Genomic DNA, 19806 nt, shown 5'->3' with positions numbered 1-19806 from the left:
CGTGATAACAAATCCTGTGGAACATTGGTAAATACCTTCTCTGAAAATTAGCTAGAAAAGATGGTGCGGATGCCCTCTTGTGATGGAAATATATTGGACCTCATGGCAACAAATAGGCATGACCTCTTTGAAGTCGTCTACATCGAAGCATCAATGAGCACGAGGCACTTGTAGCAAACATGATTACCATAGTACAAAGGGCAACTAAAACAAACACAAAAAGATTTATATGCTAGAGAAACTCAATAACCCGTATCTGAGTGAGGAACTTGAAACTTTTAGCTTAGGACAGGAGCATGAAGACGAACTATGGCTCAAATTTAATAGAATATATGAGCATACACTGGACTGATACGTATCCAGTAGAGCAGTTAGTGATGGGACGGACTCTCCGTGACAGTCGCTGTGAAGAAACCCCTAAAGAAACAGAGACTAACGCATAATAGGTGTAAAACAAAGCAGAGGTATATAGACACAGAGATACTGAATGAAAGGCTTTTAGCTATCAAGGAAGCAATGCATAAAGCTACTGTAGCAAATTATTGTCGGAAGGCCTTTCACACAAACCCTAAAGAAATTATGGTTGAATGTACAGGCTGATATTGGTACCAAAGCTAGTGTCCAGACCTGACGGACGAAACAGGAACTGAAAATGAAAGAACGAACAAAAGAAGAAATGCTTCCCAAATGTTCGTTTGTAAAGGAAAACACAGGAGTACTGCCCCAATTTAGTTCTCATGCCACTGAAAATGTGAATTAATACACAGCGGCGCAAAACTTATGGACGAAAGTAACTTTCGCAAATTGTCACTGCCAAGTAACATAGCTCGATGAAACTTTCCACGCATTGAACTGCTGCAGTATAGTACAGAATGTAACTGAAAGAAACGCACAGTGAGACGCCTAGAAATGACATTTTTAACCAACGATTGTGGCAAAGCGAGGTCTCATGCAAAAGTTGGTACATCCCGACGGCACCACAAGTAAAGACAGTCACTGCCAGCCACACCAACGACGAATCAGAGACATCGGCGTAGACACGTCCCCTTTTGTTTCCGTAGGCCGCCACAGCTGGGAAGTTATTCATGTCCGAGCGAGGTTCCGTTCAGTCCAGTCACTATGTATTCAGCAAAACCTTATAATCATCACTTCCGATGACGGTGTCGTCTTAGCACAGATCCGGCAGCGTGCTAATAGAACAGTTATTCAGAACTTTATATAACTTTATAAACAATTGTACTCTGATGTGTAATTATCATTCTGCAATGAAGGAAGAGCTAAACGTTATACTTGTCAGCGACAGTGTAAAGTACACGTCATCGTTGAGGAAAATAATTATTACCAAAATTTGCCATGTTCAAGTTTTAATGTATTAATAATTTGTGTGTGTGTTGCAGTATGTGCTGGACCTCCCTCTTGAAGTAATGTAGACTTACAACAATACGCTATAAAGACGATAATTACTCTGAAGTCACTGTAATTTAGGACAGTCCCGTGGACATTACAATAGGCGGCACACGGTTCTTAACAGAGTGTGTGACCACCAATGATGGCAATGTTTGCGCTGCGGCTAGCCCCCTCTCTGGTCATGAGACTGGTAAGCAAGTCTTGAGGTTCCATTATTCCACCAGCGGAGATGACAACTGCAGGAGGGTCGTTGGTGCATGTGGACGTTGCTGCAGTATGGCTCCCAAGGCATCTCACAAGCGCTCAATCAGATTTAAGTCCGGAGAAAGGGCAGACTAGTCCATTCACCGAATGTCTTCTCGAACCAAGAGGTCCTGTACTTGCGCTGTTCTACGCGGTCGTGCATTGCTACCCATAAAAATGAAGTCGGGGGCCAATGCACGCCTGAAAAAGACACACATGGGGAAGGAGTAAAGTGTCAGAATGACGTTGACCGGTTAGTGTCTATCCCAAACACTTGGAGGTGAGTACGTCCATGCAACATTACACCTAACAAGTGGACCACCAAAACGGTCACTTTCGACGATTTTCCTTTGTGCATTACTCGATCCCATCTCTCGCCAAAGGAAGCTACGTCCAGAATTGTTGAACTAGATATTCAGCGATATTCGTTACTTTCTGTACGCACAGTTCGTTGTTTGACATATGTTTTCGAGTGGGGTCCGCCTTTAGCAAACACTATTTTGTTTTTTTCCCAGACATGTTTCACTGCAATTGCAGAATCATCAGTGCGTTCTTTTATTTTTATGGCTGATAAACATAAGGAATGTTCATTACTGTTTAAATGCATACAAATATTAGTTCCTACATCGTAATTACAGGTTTTTCAGGCTCACATAAATTGTGTATTCATACTTGTGGTTTACCTGCTGTATTACGTTTTTGTAGTGTCTGTTTTTCTTTACAGTTTGTCACCTACAACTATATACAATGTAATGTAAGCAAAACATTTACCCAAAAATTACGATTTTTAAACTGTTGTAACTATGCCTGAGATTAATAATTTATGTGGAAGGTAAGGTTGTGTGTGTGTGTGTGTGTGTGTGTGTGTGTGTGTGTGTGTGTGTTTGTGAGTGTGTGTGTGTATCTTGTTGTTTGTTGCTACTTCTTTTCTGCAGTAGTATTTTCTAGCCACAATGAAAAACGAATTTTTTTCAACAGCCGTCAGCTTTTCTGGTTTCATTTGAAGACGTTATAGATATGATGAGAGTAACCGTGCGACTTGTTTCTGGACTCTGGATTGTTGGTACTGAATGAGATTGATGGAAGGTCAGTAGGTAATAGCTGTGCTATCCAGTTGTTGTTGAACTGAAGAAAATGCAGCTCAGCGTCGGGACGAAACGTCATTTTTGAAAAAGGCATCATAAAATTGTTATGGTGCAGTTATTATTTTCTGTATACATAAATGATAAGATGAATATCGTCGAAAACTCCGCGAGGCTGTTCTCCAATGTTGCTATTGTATACTGGTGAGTTGTCTCTCCGATAAATCGCCGCGATATGCAATAAGACTTACAGATGATTGGTGCTCGATGCAGGAAGTGGTAGTGAACCTTTAACACAATGAAATCGATCTATGTGAGTCTGAAGCGACAACGTAAAACTTATTAAAGGAAATGAAGAGTGAGACACACAGGAAGAATCTAAGGAAATGCAATTTTCCCTGGCATTATAAACAACATAGACTGGTAGAAGAAAATATACATTGGAGAGCAGGTCGTTTTGGCACAAATTTGTTTAGGAAGCGCGAGAGCATAGTGGTAAACGGAGATTTTAACAATAAGTCCGAATCTAGATGTAAGTCTCCATGAAGAACCCATACCCCCCCCCCCCCCAAATTTGGATAGCCGTGTAAGGATTTAAATTCAGTTCATGTCGAATTCAAGCCAATCTACTTCTCTAAATCATTCTGCTGTTTCGTAAGGTGAGACGAAAACATCTGTGCAAGGTAAGAAGCGGTGGAAAGCATGAAACTAATCGAAGCAGTAATAACTTACACTAGGAATAAACAAATATTTTTGGCATTCCACCTAATCTCTAGGAACTTCTGACCTTTTGCTTTCTCTCAGAAACGGATGTACACAGCAAGTTAAAGCTTATGTCAAATATCAATGTCCACGTCCCTTTAGCGGCGTAAAACATTTAAGCTTCTACATCACTGCAAATCAAAGGTACTGCTGTGTCACATATTCTGACACTCGCTAACTCACTCATCAAAACCTACGGGGTACTTCCTGTTGACATAGAAGCTTGATATCCGGCAAGAAACTAGGTTTCATAGACAAGTAAAGAAAAAGACCGTGAATTTGTTAAACCGTAATTGTATCACATAAATAATATCTAATTTGCCATCGGACCTTATACTGCCTTCATCATCGCTCAAAATAATAATAGAAAAATATTACAGCATGTAAAAGTAATATATAAATTCAAGTCACGATTTAGCGCAGTAGTAACCCCCATTCCCGTCAGAAGAACCCGGTTAAGCGCTGTCGGACTTGCCTGACTCTTGGACGGGTCACCGTTCGGGCACTGTTGGTAAGTGGGGTGCACTCCGCCCTTGTGAGGCAGCTGAGAAGCCGCTTCATTGTAAGTAACGGCTACAAAAACTGACAACGGTTGAGAGAGCACTGTGCTGACTACATGCCCCTCCATATATGCATGCAGTGTCGTCTATAGGCCGAGGATGACATGGCGCTCTGCCGGTTCGGTGGGGCCATCCGATGCCAGTTCGGAAAGAGTTCAGTTCGGTCATGCTTTAGTAAATAAATAAAATATATTCTATTAAATCTTCTCTCTCTGCACATATAATCTGAAATCACCTGCTCTTTTTTTTTTTTTTTTTCGTCTGACGTCTGCGCTAGTCTCAGAAACTACTGTAAAGGTTTTGATACGGTCTTAGAATTACTGGCGAAACCCTTCGAGATTCTCGATTCCCAGGATAAATAAACAATCTATATATATAATTGAATATGTACTGAACCCTCAGTGCGCGAGTCCTACTCGTACATGGCCAATTTTATTGAAAAACACATTAACTGTCACTGTTGCCTCCCGTGTGACTGCAAACGTTGCTCTTTCAACCCCAACATTTGCGTATAGTGATTTAGGGACTCCACGTAAAACCAAAATTTGGACGACTGAGTGAGGATTCAGTGATGCACAAATGTGTGTTGTGTTTACGTCTGGAATGTAATTTTGAGCAACGATACCGTCGAGTATGCGACCACTGGAAAAATCTGGAACGACCAGAGGGAAGCTTTGTGGCTTTGAAACTGGCTGTAGCGGCAGGTGGGGCCGCGGTTCAAGACGCAGGGGTGGGGGGTTTCCCAGTATACAGGGTTAGCAGGTAAGGGCGGCGCTTCAAGGTCGAAGCACCCTCCACCGGCGGCTCGCAGTGGAACCAGCACTAGCGGGGACAGTTTCAATAACAGCACTGGAGTGTTTGCTATACATAAGTTTTTGAGTTAGTATTTGAACCAAGCCAATCGCGGAAGAAAATAAGTGTTTGATTCGTAAATTCCTGTTGTATCAAAAACAGTGCAGGAATGTTTAGTTAAAAATCAACACTCAGAAATTTCTTAGGGAAAATTTGATGTTCAGAGTCCTAAAAATTCTACATAAACGCCGTTTCTCACTTATACCATACACTCTCTGATCAAAAGAATTTGGATACACCTATATAACGCGAAATTGAACATTAGATTTTACGGGAATCGGACCCGCCACTATAAAAGGAGACGGGAGTGTTGTGTTGTCAATGCAGAAGCAGTAGCACGCGGATAGGTCGATCAGGGGAACTCAGTGAGTTCTAACGCGGACGAGTCACTGGATGTCACCTGACTAACAGATTTATTTGTGATATTTCCACCCTTCTGAAACTGGCCTAGCCGACAGTCGATCACGTGATTGTGAAGTGGAAAAGCGAAGGAACAGCCACAGCTAAACCAAGACCAGGCAGCTTCTTGTACTCTCGGATAAGAACCGTCGAGCACCGCGGAGGGTGACTGTAAGCAATGATTTGAAATCAACGGAAGGAATCACTCGTGAGTTCCAAAGTGTTGCCAGCAGTCCAGATAACATAATGAATGTGTGTTGGGGATTAGAATGAATGGGGTACGAAGGACGAGATGCTCCTCATAAGCCACACATTTCGTGAGTCTGTGATAAGCGACGCTTGAGGTGGTGCCCACTGGACACCGTAAGCGAGTGATATGGAATGATGAATCAGGTTATACCCTGTGGTAAACCAATGGAAGGTTAGGGTTGGGGGATTGCCTGAAGAATGTTACCTCCTATCATGCGTAATTCCAACAATGAAGTATAGGAGGAAGTGCTGTTGCGGTATGAAAGTGTTTCTCGTGGTTGTCTTGTGATCCCTTTATTGCACTTAATACAACGATATATGCGAAAGGTCATGAATACATTATACAACATTGTGTGCTGCGTACAGTGAAGGAACAGTTCCGAGACATTATCGTTTTCCGTCAGCATGACAATGCACGCTGTGATAATGCAGAACCTGTGAGGCAATGTTTTGTGGACAATAGCATTCCTGCAACGGACTGGCCTGCCCAGAGTCCCAACCTGAATCCAGTGAACACCTTTAGGACGAACTTCACTCCGGACTCCACTGCCGATCATCAACAGTTCCTCTGGCTTCGGCTCTTACGGAAGAAGTGTCTGCCTTTCCTCCAAAGAAATTCAGACACCACAGAGTAAGAGTTCCCAACAGAGATCAAGCCTACATAAAGGCAAAGTCTGGACAGCCACATACTGATGTCCAATAATAAGAGTCCGGTACTTTTGATGAGACAGTGTGTATCGTGTGGACACAGAAGGCGGGACAGACAGGTCGTGCTAAAGACTTAACAGGGCAAGAAAACGGTTACCAACACAACGAAACAAATATATTGGACGTCAGCTCGCACGCCGAATGTAAGCTAATTGATCATTGTGTTTTTCCGCCAACAATGTTTGTTTGTGTAATTCTCCAACTTATTGCCGGCCGTTGTGACCGAGCGGCTCTAGGCGCTTCAGTCTGGAACGGCGCTACCGCTACGGTCGCAGGTTCGAATCCTGTTTCGGGTATGGATGTGTGTGATGTCCTTAGGGTAGTTAGGTTTAAGTAGTTCTAAGTTCTAGGTGACTTATGACCGCAGATGTTAAGTCCCATTGTGCTCAGAGCCATTTGAACCATATCCAACATATTATCCTCTTTTCAGATTCATATATCAAATACATATTATTGTTTCCATCTTGACTATCTTTTGTAATCACCTCCTCTTTTGTCGTGTTCACTTTCATTCTATCTTGTTATTTTTTACCTTCTAATAAATTAGTTGCAGTGGTTTATTTTCTTTTGCTTTACCATTGCTGACAAGCTTTCTACAATACATCCGACTAAAGCTCACAATCAGTATCACACACAAATTACATTACTATAGTCTACCAGTGTGTTATTATCGCTATTGGAAACAGACAAAAACACACATGCTCGCTTTTGTCATCGCATCACCTACATTTTTTCGTAATTCTACTTGTGTAAATCCCACCAATTCCTGTTCGTTTTTTAACTAAACTTCGCTGACTCTCTATTCAGGCGATCTAACACAAGCATAATGATTTCATCTGGTCGTGTATCAAACAGCATGTTGGTTGCTTTTGTTAACGTAAACGGTAGAAATGAAAGACGAGGGTCTGTTTAAAAGAAAGCAAGAAGATACACACGCCAGTCGAGAGTAGTGCATTGTGATTTAGCCCTAATTTTCTCGGTGGTGGAAATAGAAAACAGCAGGAATGTAACCACAAGAATGAGTTACTCATAAATCTTAGCTGTGCAAGTTATTATAGGTTAAGCATTTCAGGATTTTTCCTTTGCTTGGACTATCAAAACTTGTCTACTGCCAGATTTCATGTTTCTAGGCAAACAGAAAATACCCTATAGGATTTGATGAGAGGGTTTGCGAGTATCAAAATATGTGACATGAATGGCGTACCTTTTGAGTGCATTACAAGTTTAGATGTTTTATACCGCCAAGGGACCGTAGCATGTGATATCAATTTCAACTAGATGCATCTACTCGTTCCTGAGAGAAATAGCGCTGAACAGTTGGACAGACAGACACACACACACACAGACGCACGGACAATAAAGCGAGCCTGTAAGAGTTCCCCATTTACCGATTGAGGTAACGAACTAAAAAAACCGTTTGCTTTCTCTTACAGTCACACATAATTTCAGCAAGATACTGCCAGAGTCGTCCATCTCCAGCTGTCATTAGGTTTATATGATGGACAACAATGAAAATAAGCTAAAAGTTAAAAATGTAGCTATATGTATATAGGCAACATTAAATCGCATAAAATACTGTACTATCTTACCATAAGGGTCAAGCAATGGCTCCCCTCCAAGTACTTCGAGAAAACCACATTGTCAATAAATGTGAGTGAGGACCATCATGCACATAAAAGCTAATCCCTTGGTAGGCATTTATCTAACTACTCATATGCCATTCAACAAACATCAACACATTTAAACAAGATTTAAAATTACATACATTAAGTGTTTCAGCCGAGATAACTTATAAAACTCTGTTAAAAAGACTGAAATTAGAGTACTTTAGTTACGTCTGAAACTGTTAATTCCTTTTTGAAGTAGTATATGACCTGCTGGAAAGTAAACTATTTTTAAAATAAAGGGTTGTGTCATTTGATGAAGGTATATCCTTTCTCAACTCCAACTTATGCTCCATGTTTAGTGGCCTCATTTGCAACGGATCGTTAAACTGCATTTTACTGTCCTTTTTTCTTGTTTGTGTTGGTGACTCGGAGAAAAATTTATGATAGAACAGCCATGTTGAACAATGATCTCCTGAGACCGCTCGGAGTAGCCATGTGGTCTAACCACGGTTCGCGGGGCTCCCTCCGTCGGAGGTTCGAGTCCTCCCTTGTGAGTTATCCAATAAACATTCTTAAATTCTTACTTCACAATATCTCACTGTTGTATTGAAGACAACAAAGAAAGTTCTATCAAAAACTGGCTTTCTCGTGTAAGTTGGAATTACTTTTGCTATGTGTTAAAGCCTCTAATAAATCTAAATGAATCAGATAGCGATTCTATCGTTTTAACATAGTTTCTAAGGTCTTGGAGTTTAGCTGAATAGTCCCATTACCTTAACATTATAGAAAAACTTCGAGTCTGAAAATTTAAGACAATGCATATGGAAGCGGGGACGTTTGGAAAAATTTCACTGATTTTTTTCCACTGTACAAATGCCTGAATCTTTTCTTTCTGTAATACTTTAATGTGATGGTTATTCCTCATTACCCGCCTGGTAAAAACAAAGGTTTATAGGAGCCCAGAACAAACACCAGCTGAGTCATCGTAGAGGCTGGTTTGCACATCACTGCTATGCCGACTACAGTCCTATTGAAGGTGAAATACTATTTGTCTCCTCGGATCTGTGAACCCCTCATCCAGATGTAATATTCCAAAAAGTCACGCATAAAAACGCTTCGTACTTCGGGTTCTATTGGTGATGAAAAGCTAGGGTCAAGTAGTTTGGATAGCCCTTGGGCTAGGACCATTTGTATACGCAACGGAAGGATCGTCTTAGTAGCACTATCACACAGCACAGGGCCAAAGTAGACATATTGCACACTTCATCATGCTTAGATAAATGTAGCAAGTAGTTCGGTCTGCGATGGGCTTAATGTGACTTACAGAGGCACCATCAGTTCATGGACGATTATTCCGAAAACAAGAACAGGTTTTTTTTTTACTATATTTTCACAGTCACCAGTGGTCCAAAACCCAGCTGATGATTACATGACGTCTATGCACAACAAATGGCTGTAATTTTTTCGATGTATTCCTAAGATCCCGATCTCTAACAACTTTGAAAATTTTCTTCATACCTCAATCAGTTTACAGACAGAGGCTGAAAGTTACGCTACTTGTATACGTAAACTACGCACGTAACTTCATCGTGAGGGAAAAATTTAGTTAGTAAAGTGACGTAGCACGGAGAAACATGCTGTAAGGTGTCTCCGTTGTCATCTGGGAACCCCATATTCTAATACTGAAGCACACGTAACATTTTTGTGCACGTAAAATAGTGTTTGTGGTTTAAAATTAGTTTTGAATTACTTCACTTGTCAATAACATTTTGGTGGTTTACTTATGTGAAACTGTTGTTACATGCCCTACTGCAGCAGGGAAAAGAAGGTAACCAGCGGAAAGGTAACCGAACAAAAAAATTCTGACATATTCCTCTTCTAAGATTCTGACTGCGAAATGGGGTACCAGATGCCTCATCTTACTTCCTCAGCGCCTTTAAAAAATTTCCAGACAAATTTTGGTCTGCGAACACAAGCGACCTTTTTTATGTTGAGAGAGAAGAAGACTGTGTAATGGCGAAGAATCGGAAAAGTTGTCTTCTGGAAGATAATAGACAGTCGATGTGTAACCGAAAGAGCGGAGACACTGGCAGTGTGAGAGAAAGAGAGGGACGCAATGGTAATGGAACATAGTTCTAGGATTCGGACTGCGAAATGGGGTACCAGCGGCCTCATTTTATTTCCTCAGCACCTTTAAAAATTTCCCAGCAAAATTTTGGCCTGCGAACCTACTCGCACTTTTTTATGCTGAAAGAGAATAAGACTGTATAATGGTGAAGAAACGGAAAAGTTACATTCTGGAAGATAATAGACAATGACGGAAAAGTGCTAGGAAAAGAGTAAGGAGGGGGGGGGGGGAGGGGATGGGTGAGAACCTATGATAATGGTAGACAGCATATAGGACAATGACAACGAGGAAGAGATAGCTAATGATAATAAGAAGAGACAGTAGCAGTAGGAAGGAAGGAATGAGATGTAACAGCAAGACAGAGCAACAGGGAGACAGTGACAGTGACAGGGGATTTTAGTAGTACGACAGAGCGAAGAGGGCTGCGGATGTGACACAGGACTCAATGACAGAGGGACACAAAGAGATAATGGCGAGCAGTTGGAGTGAATGGGTGAGTGAGAAAGGGCAACTTGGATGGGCATGAGTGACTTACAACACGAACAAGTGTGTGAGGTGAGTTGCACGTTAAAAAAAGCGCGAATATGTCAGAACATAGTTGGTTGATTCAGGGGAAGGGGGGGGGGAGAGAAAGGGGAGGGTATACCAAACAGCGATATAATCGGTCCCATAGTATTAGGGAAGGATGGGGAAGCAAGTCGGCTGTGTCCTTTCAAAGGGGCCATCCCGGCATTTGTCTGAAGCGATTTAGAGAAATCATGGAAAACTTAAATCAGGATAGCCGGACGTAGATTTGAACCACAGTACTCCCGAATGCGAGTCCAGTGTGCTAACTACTACGCCATCTCGTTCGGTTTTTAGTCAGAGTCTTTCAAATAAACGGGAACATATTCACATTTTGGTGCTTCGATAGGAGCATTTTTCCGTTGCTCACCATTAAATTTGCAATCACATCATTAACAGAGAAAAAATCGTAGAAATAACAGTGAATGGTATCATTAACACTTAAATTACAGCCAGCCACGTATTGTATAACTGCTGTTTGAAAAAATATGGCTGAATGATCCGGATTGCTGGTTACAAATGACTCCTTTCCTCTACCAGTATTCCTGAAACAAGCTCGAAACGTTTCTGGTTATTAACATTTGACTTGAAGTAGTCATTACAAGAGAAAATTAAGTTTCATTATATTTTTCTTAGTTTATCTTTATAGTGTTCTGATTACAAAAAAGGTTTATAGCGTTTTCTCAGAAAACAGGCGTCTCTCCATTGGCGTGAATCCAGTTTCTGCAGGAAGCAATTCCAGTTCTTCACAGCTGTCTCATGGATATCAAACTATCGAATCGAAACATAGCATAGGATGACCTTGATATAATAATCTACTTCAGGAACTTTCAATATTACACAGAATAGTGTGGTCATGAGTCGATATGTTACGAGGAAAACTTCTTCGCGTCTTCATCGTCAGTGATTTGAAAAGTGAGCATTAAATAGGGAGCATGGTATGCGAGAGCGTTGGGTGTTACGGAGAGTGTAAATTACTTGAAATCCTGCTCCTGTTAGTAGAATATTAATAAATTTCCGCAAAACAGTGAAACCTGAACTTGTATGGACGTAATCAATATCGTCTCAGGTACTGAGTTATTATCGATCCAATAAAATCGTGTGAGAAGTGAGAAACGCACTTCAGACTAACAAAACGCTTTATTACTAAGCAGGAACAGTGTTTAATAACCGGTGTGAAGTTCGCAGAACATATTCGTCAGAAACGCAAGATATTATTTCAAAGTGCAGAGGCAATTAGTGGCGACTAGGGTCTGGAAATGAAGTAGCGACAAGGGTCCACTTTGTTTCATTCGGGGCAGCAGAAGGCCTTCTTGAACTGCAGTTTTCCTGTAGATGGAGTCTTCCACTAGTCGTCGCATTCATTAGCTGACTCGAGAGAAAATCTCAGATCACTTGTTTGTACGTTCCCTAATGATGTGGTGACAGCCGGAAGGTACATCAATTCTCGTCCGCCGACCTAGGAAAATTACGCTTTAAGCTGTCGCCTGCGGGCTGACCACCTGCATAACATATCTAAGAATTACCCGAATTATCAGGAAAACAAAATAAGGAAGCCGACACGTAATACATTGGCTGGTAGCAAACACACTCGAAACTGCTCATCAGTGTACCCTTCAGAGGCCACGGCCAATGCAAGAGGCTCAGCGATTGAGACTTGGCCCTGGTATGAGGGGGATTATTTTAAAATCTTCACTTGTCCCTCCAGATACAGTTTCCTTACGATTTTTGTAAATTGCCTAGCTATACTGCGATCTTTCCTTTGAAAATGCTTCGATCACTTTCCATCACCACCCTTATTCAGTCAAAGCATATTTTTCGTACTTAGTGCTTCTGTTCTGTTCCCTCTCTTTTGTCCTCTAGCACTGATAACTAATATAAATCTTTATAGACATTTTTAGTGAAGATGCAAAAGTGTGCTTGTGAACGTAAGCGATCGAATTTACGTCCGGCAGAGGTCGCAAAAAAAGCATGTCCAGAGGAAATGCAGATGCAGCTTTTCGAGATGCTTCAGACTTCGAGAAAGGTCGATTCATTGGCATGAGGGACATGGGAGCATCATAACGACAGATCAGAATAGACGGTTGGTTCTAGTTTGGTGACTGCACAACGGTTGGCAGCTTGCGGTTAACTAGAATTTTTGAATGATACGTACACCTAACATTTCTGTTGTTTGGCAAAGGTATCTTTTCCGAAGAATAATGAAAGTCTGGATAAGTTGACATGCAATTACAGCCGAACCATTATGGCGCGACTACTTTCGCTCGATAACGATCGAAAGAAATTTTGACGAAAGAGGTAAAAGTATATAAAAGTTAATGAAAGTGTGAGCAAAAATTACTGTACGATTATTTATTGTTTATAAACTGTAATTACGAACTAATCATTGAATTGCAGAACCAAAGGCACTGACTCGTGCTCATACGTAAAAACTCAGTAACGAGTAGGTGAGAAGCATAACTCACATTCTCCAAAAACATAAATTTTCACAAATGATTAAAAACGTGTTTTACATGCGTCGTGCGCATGTCCCATATATTGACATCAGTATGTGCAAGTACAATGGCTATAAATCATTATGTATATTTCAGATTATGTTTGCTTATTGAGAAATTATAATTATTTAAGGTCATATTATGGATCATGTGAGTTTTGTTAATGATCTATGGAACATGTAAGTTTTGACAATCCCCATTTTGATCTTGTGAGTTTTGGTACGATGTTGGTTTCGCGGAAACTATGTTGCGACTCGATATGCAGATCATGAAAGTTTTTGATATCAATCATAGAAAGTGAACAGCAATTAAATGCTCCTCCACGGTGTTGACATGTCGGATACTGGGGCAGCACTGAAGGTTTGTAACTATAATGATAGAACAAACTACACTGTGAGATTCTGTTTACTTTTCAAAAATGGACTTAAATACTGAATTTGAGATTCCTCACTGTTAAGTTCCAAAGAAAGAGTCCTATACATTCTTGCGTGGGGGAACAAATCAAGCCAATAACAAGAATCAGTTGAGTTTGAAAACAGTGAAGAAAACAGGATATTCTAACCTCATTCGTTTGGCTTCCTGACTTTTCCACATTTCTGGATGCTGTGAACGTTTCCTTGGCCTTCCTGGTACTCCAACGGGTGAAACGTTTTCTTCTATGACTTGTGTCTCAAATCAGTTTTATTCCAACCACTATATTGAATTATATTCCCCAAAATAACTGAACATTCCACTGGCATCAATATTTACTACTACATAAGAAAATGGCGCCGAGTGAGGTAATCGCTGATTGGTCAAGATGAGGTACGGGACAAAACTCACAATATACCGCAGATCATGAGACTTTTGAAACTAACCATGAAGTTTAACACCGGTTTTCTCAAGGATCTTGTGCCAAATGTGAATAACTGTTTCGTGAATTATGTTCTACGTATAAAGCTATATGAGTATACGTCGGCATCTCAATGATCATTATTTTGGAGCATGTGAGTTATGACTCTAACCTACACAGTTAATACTATGAACTAAATTGTAGAATGAAAGCTTTCACGACCGGGTGACATGGTTGTTGATATACTTTTCGGGATGTGAGGTCGTGGTCCAAGAACTTTTCTGCTCCTTACGTTTCGTCCAAGACTGCGCTGGACTTCGTCAGAGGCGCTGCTCCGCTGAGTCTTGCCGACAGTCGGCAAGATTCAGCGGAGCAGCGCCTCTGAGGAAGTCCAGCGCAGTCCTGGACGAAACGTAAGAAGCAGAAAAGTTCTTGGACCACGACCTCACATCCCGAAAAGTATATCAACAACCACTATGAACTAAAGTTAACCATAAAACCAGCAGAATAATTTGTACTGAATACATGCACGTAAAAGTTGTTTTCAAACAATTCGCGTAATTGATAGTTTTCGCGTTACTTACTGTAATGTGAACTTTACTGATTTTAGAAATGCAAATATTCATAAATACTTATTTTCTATTATAGTAAATTATTTCTGGAAAGCTCATAATGTTTCACTCGGCGAAGAATCAATAATTTTACACTGCGTTGTTACGTAGTTTTCAAATGTGAGCAGAGATTGCAGTGTATAAAAAAAAAAAAAAATAAAAAAAAAATAAAAAAAACATGAAATGTACTGTTCTAAAGTATTATTTTGTCAGTATTCCATTACTTTTAGGCATTAAACTTTAACTAGTTGTTCTGCTAAGTCACAAAGTTCACTGCTGTTAAATGATAGTTGTGGATTGTTCTCCGTTTTGTAAATTGCATTTCTTTGTTTCAGTTGCCGAAATTAAGTAAACTCATCACTTTCAATATTTTCGTATTCTTTCACTAGGTGTATTCTCGAAATCAATAATGGCGATACGATAGGACCCTGTTCAAAATGGTTCAGATAGCTCTGAGCACTATGAGACTTAACTTCTAAGGTCATCAGTCCCCTGGAACTTAGAACTACTTAAACCTAAATAACCTAAGGACACCACACATATCATGCCCGAGGCAGGATTCGAACCTGCGACCGTAGCGGTCTCGCGGTTCCAGACTGTAGCGCCTAGAACCACTCGGCCACACCGGCTGGCGGACCCTGTTAGGAAAATGACTGAGGTAAAGTTCATTTACACTGTAACAACTGCTGCACTAACACTTTGGTATTCAATTAAAGAAAAGAAAACTGCTAAGGTGGCTAGCCTTGTACAATATAAAGGTGAAACTGGTCGGATCTTACTTCAGTGAGTTGCTGCTGGTGCGATTTAAGGCATTATTCGTCGACAATGTATGGCAATAGGCTCTTCTTTATCGTCGCTCCATATAACAAGTTTAGGCCCACAGTACTGTTCCTGAATATTAACTCCTCTTGATAACAATGTAATGTGCTCATTTTCAACCGCATTATATTCTTGGCCATATATTAAAAATCTTGCTGTGAACGAAGTTACGAGCATATGGAATAAGTTCATAGATATGTCAGTGGCTCAAAGACTTCTTAGGCGATAGAATCCCCTGTGTTGTTCTCGACGTCGAGTGTTCATCAGAGGGACAAGGGGATCGTCAGGAGTGTCCCAGGAAAGTGATCGAAGCAGTTCAGAGGCGGGCTGCTAGATTTGTTACCGGTATGTTCGAACAACGCGAAAGTGTTATGGAAATGCTTCGGGAAGTCAAATTGGACTCCCTGGAGGAAGGTGACGTTCTTTTTGAGAATGAGAAAATTTAGAGGACCCGTGATTGAAGCTGATTGTCACAAGATTCTACTGCTTCCAATGTACATTGCGCGTAAGTACTACGAAGATACGAGTAATTAGGGCTCATACGGAGGCACATAGATTGTCGTTTATCCCTCGCTCTATTTGCGAGTGGAACAGGAAAGGAAATAACTATAGTTTGAGTCACGAACGATGGCGGTCAAGTGTAGGCTAGTTCTGCGCAATGGCGACACGCGTTCTCGGACAACCATGAGCGTTCAGTAGTGTTCTCTACGCTCTGCTGTGAATGTCATGGTCAGTGTGAACAAACGTGGTTGCAGCAAGTTATTTAGTGAATTTTTAATCCATTACGTGCTAGTTGTCATGGATGATGATGCTGACAGGCGAGGAAGTCAGCACTTGCAAGCGAGAGACATACTTGGAGGTACACACACTTCCTTCAAGAGCAGAGCACGTGCATGAGTTTACCGCAAACGTCGCTTGGAACCGGCGAACGAATACAATCACTTGTGTCTCTAGCTGTTCACTGTGTGCATCTCCTCCATTACGCTTTCTGTGTTCATTTTCTCCCACTGCTCTATCCATCTCCTCTTACCCTCTCCCGCTGACCTTGGGCCTTCTTTATTGGTATTGCAAAATCAGATTCTGTAGCCGTATTATAATCATAAAAAGATAAGCCACAAACAGAACTTCCCTGTTTGCTAAAGTTTAACTATCATATATTTTATATAGAGGTAGGGGTGTAAATGTGGGAACCCAGTTTGTTTTTGCTGTATAAAAGAAATGTTTACTTCTCTTTCAGCTTTAAAAATTAGCCAAAGCTAATTCATAATGTTTTAGAAATGAATGTAATATTATGAAACACAAAAACTAAATATGTTAAAAATTAAAAAAAACATTTTCTGCTTGCACAACAACTCATTAATTTTTCAAGAAGGGTGGGTAATGTGGAAACGCCTTAAATTTGTGGGAAACTGACTACTTCAAACGAAAACTATTAAAAATTTTAGGAACTATTTTATTTTATATTAATTTTAAATTACACAAAACATTAATAAACGCAACTGTAATACTAAAATGCTTCATAAGCGAAATTCACTTGCAAAAATCGCATACGTAAATATCTCCTTCATTTCTGGCACACAAAGAGTGACTCCACTCCTCACACACTACACACTTAATGCACAATTCTCCCCGAACGTCTTTGGAAAATGCGCCTCCAAAAAAAATTCAAATGGCATCTTCTTCAGTAGGTTTTTCTTCCTCAAATGGAAGATCCAAACCTGACTTGCCTGAAGAGACAGTTGGTGTATTGGGCTCTTCATCTGAATCCTCAGGTAACTTAAGGAGTGTTTACTGTACTCAGCTTCCAAAATATCAAAAAACGTGTTTATATCTTCTTTGTTGAACTCGTTTGCTCTCGAGAATGAGGTCCCCAAAGGTTTGTGGATTGTGAGTATTTCGGTGTCGTCTGAGAAAAAGGTCAAACAAAGCTCTACCTGTACCATCTGAAGTAAAAGGATGATTAATATTAATGCTTTCCGCTAGCTGATATGCCTTTGTTTTGAGATCTAATCTGGTAAGGCCATAGAAGCGATTATCCATTTCAATGAGATACTGTACCAACTGTTTCTCAATAGCATCACGTAGTACAGGCTTACGTCCTATTCTCAAACAAACACATTCTTCAAGTGACATATCACTATGCACAAACCTTTGGAGTGTCGTCTGAGGTACACTGAAAGCTTTTACTACTCTTCTTAACCCCATCTGCTTTTCCCTTAAGGCTGTTATAATCTTAATCATATTTCCAGCATCCCACTTCTTCACAATAGCTCTTGGTTTCCGATCAGTTAGCATTCGTGGCATTGTATTGGAAATAATGTATTTGATGTTGGTATTGTGGAAGCGTTTCCACAATGCCATCGTATGTATGCTTCCACATTACCTACACAATGGCCATTTTAAATTTCGGTAGATTACATTAAGAAACTATCCATTTAAGGTTGACAAATGACTGCTAAAACCTTCTATGCACCTCCCTTTATAAGCTATCAGACGTAAAGAAAAGATAAAGTGGCTCTGAGCACTATGCGATTTAACTTCTGAGGTCATCAGTCGCCTAGAACTTAGAACTAATTAAACCTAACTAACCTATGGACATCACACACAACCATGCCCGAGGCAGGATTTGAACCTGTGACCGTAGCGGTCGCTCGGTTCCAGACTGTAGCGCCTAGTACCGCACGGCCACTCCGGCCGACAAAGAAAACATAGCTGCAAAGTATATAGATAAATGTAATACCAAAACTTACATCGAAAAAGGTTTAGAAAATGCATCATTGTCACGGCGTCTGTTGCTCATCTGACTGCTAACGCTCTACCGTGCCAAATAGGAAATATTGCAACAATTTCTGGCTACCCCGATACAGTGCAGCACTCTGCAGGCCAGGTACTAGACGTTTCCACATTACCCACACGCTTCCACATTTACATCCCTACTGTAATGTTGTTGCTTTAATTTGTTCTGAAAGCGGTGCTGATATTCAAGACCATAAAAGTATGTTTAAAGCTGTGAGTTATCTGAGGAAACTAACCTTGCATTACTGAGCAACTGTTTTACCAGGTATCCAGTCTAGCTAAGGAAATTCCCAACCAGACTAACGTTAATTATAATCTTTTAGTACTCATCTTACAATAACCGGTGATTATATATATATATATATATATATATATATATATATATATATATATATATATATATATTTATATAAGACAATTTAAATAAAAAGAAATATATCAGTTTATATTTGGACATTTATTTTAACATTGATCATTGTTCCGTTAAAATTTCAGAATTTCAGCATATCAAACTTGATTCATTACTAAACTGGTGCCTTATTTAGGATTGTGAAAATGTGAGTTTGTAATCTTACGGTACACATCAAATAGGGAGCCAAGATTGGGAGACTACATACAACACTGCATTCATAAAATAACACACGAAGAACGTTGAAACATATGCAAGAGGAAATTAACCACAACTAACCGATTCAATTTTCACCCAAAGAAGTTACGTTCGTAGCGCAATCCTGTCCGTAATGAAATTACCACACACTGATATACTAAATTCATACTAACTCTCTGTAAAATCTTCCAGAAAAGAATAGCTGAGGGCTACTTTGATGCTTACACAACATGCTTCACGTGGTCAACTTGGTTTACACAAAGAGTGTAACTCCACAATAATTTCGATAGTTAAAATAAATTACATCGAACCGCAATTTATAAAAGAAAAACCTCGAACTGGTTACCATCGTCTTACTATTAACCTGACGGGTCAAATAATTGTATAAGCACGTGGTACTGATCTCACAAAGAACACCCCACGTGGGTTGAACATAAAGAAAAGTTGCTATATTGAAAAATATTGTCAAGACGTGACGTTATAATCTCACGAACATTCACATTTAAGACTGATGATCTTAGTTAGAGTTACTGATCAACACGTGGTTCCACTTTACTCACAAAGTAGTGACAAAGCAACTACCGGGAGATATTCTGAACTTCACATTCGAATTACACAGTGTTGCAATTTAAGATAACATTAGATATTTTAGAGCTAAACAGGAAATAAAGGTGATTAAATTTTCAGTTAGGCTGAACTTAAGAAATCCATTGTCCTACGGATTTAGCAGACATGCGCTTAGCCGGATATCTTACCACTTCAGATGCTCGCCACGGACGGACTGCCCTGGGCCCCTACTGAGCGTGCTTAACAGATACAAACAGAAGTGACCAGAGAGGCAGCTTCCTATACCGACATGACAAGGGGCGGACAGGACCATACGAATAGAAACCTCTCTGCTTTTAGAAAGCGTAGCTACCTGTTCCGACGTTGGTCCTACTGTTCTCTAGCAGACAGGCTTGTATGCTACCATCAAGCATGCAACTAGAAATGCGTTTGCTCATTCATCCTTTCACACAGAAGGGAAGGGGGATTACAGTATCTTATCATATACAGTACATAAAAGAAAGCGGATGTAGGTTCCG

This window comes from Schistocerca gregaria, chromosome 2 (genome assembly GCF_023897955.1).
Source record: "Schistocerca gregaria isolate iqSchGreg1 chromosome 2, iqSchGreg1.2, whole genome shotgun sequence".
NCBI classification, from domain to species: Eukaryota; Metazoa; Arthropoda; class Insecta; order Orthoptera; family Acrididae; genus Schistocerca; species Schistocerca gregaria.
This window is presented reverse-complemented; position numbering follows the sequence as displayed.